Here is a 5,754-nt window from a genome sequence, read left to right as displayed (position 1 = left end):
TGTAACCTCTAACCATGGTATAATTTTAATGACAATACTTCATTATGTTTGTCGGAAGAAATTGAAATGGCTTATCAACCTTGTCATATTTAACCCACTGAACATGATCACACAGATACTGTTACCATTTTCCCAACTGGCATATGCACTGGTATATTTTCTTGCTAGTTAGGAAAGGACTTTTACTTAGTTTGAGGGCTTTTTCTTCTTTCCATAGATTTATGGAAGTAACATAAAATGATGTTTAAGAGCAGATTCATTATTAAACACCAAAGCAAAATCTTATAATACCATTAAAATCTGTTTTAGCATTATTTCCCTCTGTACGTTCTTTGCCTCAGCCAATTTCCTTTTTAAATCTAATTGTTTTGTGTTTTAATCAATCTGCAATAAGAGTTGAGCTTAAATTTCCTCTCATTTTATTCTGTGCAAAACAGATACTGTTTTAAATTAACTTCTGCTTCCTATAGTAAATCTTTTTCAAAAATCTGAATGCTCCTCTTCCACCACTTGCTTCATTTTTTCCGTTTCTTTTTATGTTGTGGCAGAATTTCATTGACCTTGTGTTAGTTTCAAGTTCAATTCATTTTTGAATGAGGAGGATTTATCTCAGCCTGGAATATGCCACTCAAGTGAGTGGGTAGATTCTTTCCCCATTCTTTATTTAGCTGTGTGCTGTCATAATGATCTTATCCTACCTTAACCTGAATGGCTAACCGATAACAATTTAAATTAGTGCAATGATACTACTGGAAGAAATACATGGGGAGAGAACTGGGATTGCTGATAATCCCATTGGGCAGACTCATTTGATCATTTCAGGTGGGATTCGTGAAGGCACATTTTGGTGCCTTTGTTCAAGTAACGTCCTTACTTTAAAGGCAGTTTGTAAACTTTTTGGCAACCAGTCTTTAGGTGCAGCTACCTAATCAATGTGTGAGATAATCATCTATGCTCTTTGAGACTGACTTTGATTCTTTTACATAATTACCATCAGAACACTTTTCCGAAGCATCCAACTCTATACTAGATGGTTGAAAATGAAATGACTTGGCCAGATAAAATACTTAAGTGGATAAACACCAAATTCTATTGAATGAATAAAATTATTAAACACATTAGGCCCCAGATTGGTAATACTGGGCCCTGATGGGGTCCCTGACTGTATTTCTGATCTTTGCTTGGTAGTCATTTCCTTGAAAGGCCCTTCCTGAACACAGCCCATTCAAACCAAATTATTCCCCCTGTTATACATTTTATACTCTGTAGAACCCCTTAATCGTATTAATGGTTGGTGGTTGGTGGCCATTTGTTGATGATTTCATTAATGTCTCTGTTGCTCACCAGATTTCAAATGCCAACAGAGCTAGAATTTTGTCTTGTCTATTTTATTCTCTATTTTAAGGCCCAGTGCCTAGAATAGCACAGCCCTGACACTCAATAAATACCATTTGAATAAATGGGTGAATAGAAGATACAAATATTAGATCATATCCTACAAGTTGAAGATAAAGAGTAAAAGGACATATTGGAAAAGAAAGGGCTGGAAAAGAAAGGAGCTTAAAAAGGTGGGTAGTGTACTAGTCATCCTTGACTTTCTTAACTTCTGTCTCCTCATCTCTAAAATGGAGATAATAATAGTACCTATCTCATAGAGTCGTGAAGATTAAAGGAGGTATCATGTGTTGGATTCTTTTTTTCTACCTCTTCCTCACTAAGTACTTTTCAAATCTTTTTTGAGCCTCTTGGCTTTATTCCAGCAGTTTTATCTTTAGATAGATCCAAAACATCATCAGAATTTCCTCGAAACTTCTAGAACAGTGTCTGTCAGCTAGGAGACACTCAGTTGTGGGATGCATCCCCCCTTCATTAGTAAACTCAAACGGTATGTAGGAGCATCACACAGGGAGAAACGAATACCGTTATTAGTAGTCCCTTCCCCTTAGTTTGTTAGCCAGCACTGGCCTAATTCTGAATGGTGCTTTCTAATCTCTAAATTGTGGTTCTTTTCTTCCTCCATTTAGTATAGATGCACTTGTTTACCCTTAGGGCCCAACTGTATTCATTGGCTACTAAGTTGTTTTTCTAGGCTAAATAAAAAATGCTTTTTTTTTTCCCATTAAGGCAGCAAATTTCCCTGTTTTCATGTTGCCAGGTGCTGGCTATATTAGAGAGTATTTAGCTGATGAAAGTCTGTCTTTTGCAGGCAAGAGGACAAGAAAACCTGGAGGGATGGAGCGTCTGTTTCCTTGGCTTTCTCACTGAACTTCCATATTGGAAAGCAAATCACCTAAGAGAGCCATCTCTTCCCAGCTCTGCATAGGCCTGGTGGAACAGCACTGAGGATGTTTCCTTAGGCTCAAAGCCACCAGATGGGACAGAAACAGCTGCAGTGGGGGGACTGACCACAAGGAGAATGGAGCCGTCCTTACCTGAGCCTCACCCATTTCCAGGCTAATTCCCCCACCTGAAGAACATATGTTCATTCAACGTTCATTCAGTAAGCCCCTATTTGGTGCCAAGAACTATCCGAAGGCAATATGTTAGTGGAAATTCAAAAGGAGTGGAAGAAAAATCATCTAATCTGAAGAAACTCCAGACATCTCCAAGAAACTATGAAATTGAAATCAAGGGCTAAGTTGTGGGTGTTGTATTGCAAGTGTTGGAAGAGGCCAAGAGAAGTAAAAATACAAGTGAACTGGTGTTGGCAGGAACAAGCTCACTGTGAATACAGGGTAGCAGGACTAAGCACCCGGTATGCTAGAAAACAATTGCTGTGTATAGCTTTGTTAAAATAAATGGTTTTGTTTCCATACGATCTTATTAAGCATTCTTTTAAAAATAGAATTCTGGTTTCTTTAATACAGGTAAAGCTTTAATGGATTGTAAAAAAACTGTAAAGTGGTAGCAAGGGCAATGACCTCTTCAAACAAAAATAAAACAGGTTAAAAAAAGAGGGGCATTGGGGGCGGCGCCGGCCAAAAGTGAATGAATTGGCATTTTACACAGTTATGGTCTATCTAGTAACCTTTTCTGTATTGGAACAAATAGTGTAGAAAGAAATGTGGTCTGTTCTGGATCTTTCTTTGAAGGTTCATTGAAGAGTGAGTTGAAGGGTTAAGAAGACCACTTGAGGGGAGCCTGGGTGGCGCAGTCGGTTAAGCGTCCGACTTCAGCCAGGTCACGATCTCGCGGTCCGTGAGTTCGAGCCCCGCGTCAGGCTCTGGGCTGATGGCTCAGAGCCTGGAGCCTGTTTCCGATTCTGTGTCTCCCTCTCTCTCTGCCCCTCCCCCGTTCATGCTCTGTCTCTCTCTGTCCCAAAAATAAATAAACGTTGAAAAAAAATTAAAAAAAAAAAAAAAAGAAGACCACTTGACGCCCTCTCTGAGGAGCAGAAAATCAGCTAGCCAGCTCACATACATCAAGCATTTATGCGACAAGCAGTGTGCTGGGTGCCTTGCATCCACTATCTCATTAAAAGTTCTCAGTAGTCTTGTGGAGATAGCTTTCTCATTGGACCTCTGCTGTCACATCCAAGGCATGGCCATTCAACTGCAGATTTATAGGCTCAACACGTGGTGAGAATCATTCTCAGGGGGTTGGCATTGCAAACTAGACCTAAGGAAGAATGGCACCTTTGCAATGTATGTTCAGGCTGAGGAACAGCGAGAGCGGAGGCCAGAAAGGTAAAATGGCACAGAATAGAGAGTTCCAGTTTGCCTGGGTTTCGGTTATTTCTGTTCGCTTTTCCCTGGTGTTCAGTAATGCACTGTGTATTTAACTGGGGATCGGTCAGCATGGTTGGCATATTAGGACTCTGGTCGTAATTCATTTATTTTTCTCAGGGAGGAGGAGAAAGATTTATTTCCCCGTATTGGATTCTGCACATTTGGGCAAAATTGGGGAGTGGAAGATGAGGCTAGGAAGCTCTTGAAGATCTTGATGAGAATGTTTATTAATAGTTTTGCCAATATTCATTCTTTTATTCATTTATTCTGTCACTTAAAAATTGTATTAGCTGAGCGCCTATCATGTGCTAGGCATTATGTAAGTTGCCAGGTTTGTGACAAAGTTCCAGACACAGTCCCTGACCCAAAGGATCTCTGAGATCAATAATACAGTAAGGTAAATACTTCGATGAGCAAAAGAAGGAATGGGAGACAGAAGGGTTCAACCCAGTTCTGAGCATCTCAACCTCACAAATAACAATCCTAATGAGAAAATATGAGCTCAATTTAATTTTCTGTCATACCCTATTTCCTTTCTCAGCACTCCATCTCCCCAGGCAATATGACCTGAAAGTCGAAGATATTTCAAGAGCAAGGGGATTTGCTGGCCCTTATGTGCCAGAGGGTCAGTCAGTAGCAGCAGAGGGAAGACCTTTAAGAAGGCTAAGTGCTCCATGTGCAAAGATAATGTTAAAAGAATTCTCAGCTCATCTTCAGAGATCAATGCCCAAGAGCAGCCAAAAAAGAATATTAAATCCTAGAGGTAACTTCCTATGGATGACGGATGTAGTGGCAGATTGCATCCCATTAGGAAAACCAGCATCAGCTAGTCAGAAGAGAGAGACTTTAAGATTTGGGATATCATTTTGGTGTATCGCATAAGGTAGACGATTCAGGCCTCAACTGCCTTCTCTGTATTGTAAGTCTCGTGCTCGTAATGGGCACAAGCCCTAACTCAAACATCGTGGTCAAGGAAAGGAAGGAAATCAACATGTACTGATTGCCTACCTGGAACCCAGCACTGTTGCTCTTGCATGCAAAGTCAGAACCATCCTGGGGGGGTGGGAAATCGACAGGCCAATTTTAAGAGACAAGAACATGAGCCTCAGGTTAAGTACCTCACTCAGGGTCACCTATCAGGCAGCAGAACCAAGATTCAAATTCAGCTCCAAATTCTAACTGGCAGCAATAAAGCCATATTCAAAGGCGAGCAAGTGTGTTTGGAGGGTGGACACATTTACATGCAGAAAATGTTTGATTCCATTCTTCTGCTTTCCTTGGCTCTGAAGAAGTTGTGCCCTGGGTAACAGCTTGTGGGTGCTTAGGGTTAATCACTGTATTACACAGCCGTAAATTCCCTTTACAAAGAGCTGTCTCCGTGCATTTGCCACTCTTGAAAATCCCTTCTAGGCACTAGCTAATCGGGTCAGGAACACAGTAGCCGACACCAGAGCCAAACAGAAACTTGTCAAACTGTTTTGACTGTCTTAACATGACTGAAGCACTTTCGCAGTGAGAACATTTGGAAAATATTCACAAGTGTTGAAGCAAAGGTTCAGTGTGGTTTCCATCCTTCCTTTCTCCCCAGACCCACCCCTATGCTTTCAATGCATTTGGCGGCTGCTGTAGAGAGGCCATGTTACCGAAGTAGAAAAGGTTTTAAAGAAAAGTCTGTGCATAAAAGTGACTCACTGACAGCCAATTAGGAGGCTTCCGCTGGGAGTCTACCTTGGAGTGACAGGAGAGTTACAAATCCAGAGTAACCTGGCCAGGGTGAAACATTCCCCGACATGGCCCTTGAAATGAGGTTTTGGATGGAAAAGCCCAAACTGTGATATGTAGAAAGGTCAGTTGGGAGTTTTTGCTTGCAGTAGAAAAGAAGGGGCAGTGAATAGAGGATTTCGTGATTTCTTGCTTCTGTTTCCATCATTCTCTTTCCAAATGGAATATTTATTTGCTCTTGTATAAAGAGAGACCACATCTCCAGGATGCCTCCATATACCTGTACAGCCATATTTAGGGCTCC

The 5,754-nt window shown here is 41.0% G+C and overlaps 1 long non-coding RNA gene across 1 annotated transcript; it reads left to right on the top strand.

Annotated features, from left to right (window-relative positions):
* The first annotated feature begins 1,250 nt into the window (after positions 1 to 1,250).
* LOC123594933 lies at positions 1,251 to 2,813 on the top strand. The gene is made up of 2 exons (XR_006710951.1): positions 1,251 to 1,568; positions 2,207 to 2,813. It is a non-coding gene; the product is annotated as an uncharacterized LOC123594933 (long non-coding RNA).
* The last annotated feature ends 2,941 nt before the right edge of the window (positions 2,814 to 5,754 follow it).

This window comes from Leopardus geoffroyi, chromosome X (assembly GCF_018350155.1).
Source record: "Leopardus geoffroyi isolate Oge1 chromosome X, O.geoffroyi_Oge1_pat1.0, whole genome shotgun sequence".
Lineage (NCBI taxonomy): Eukaryota > Metazoa > Chordata > Mammalia > Carnivora > Felidae > Leopardus > Leopardus geoffroyi.
Note: the sequence above shows the minus strand (reverse complement) of the source record. Positions and strands in the feature narration are given on the sequence as shown.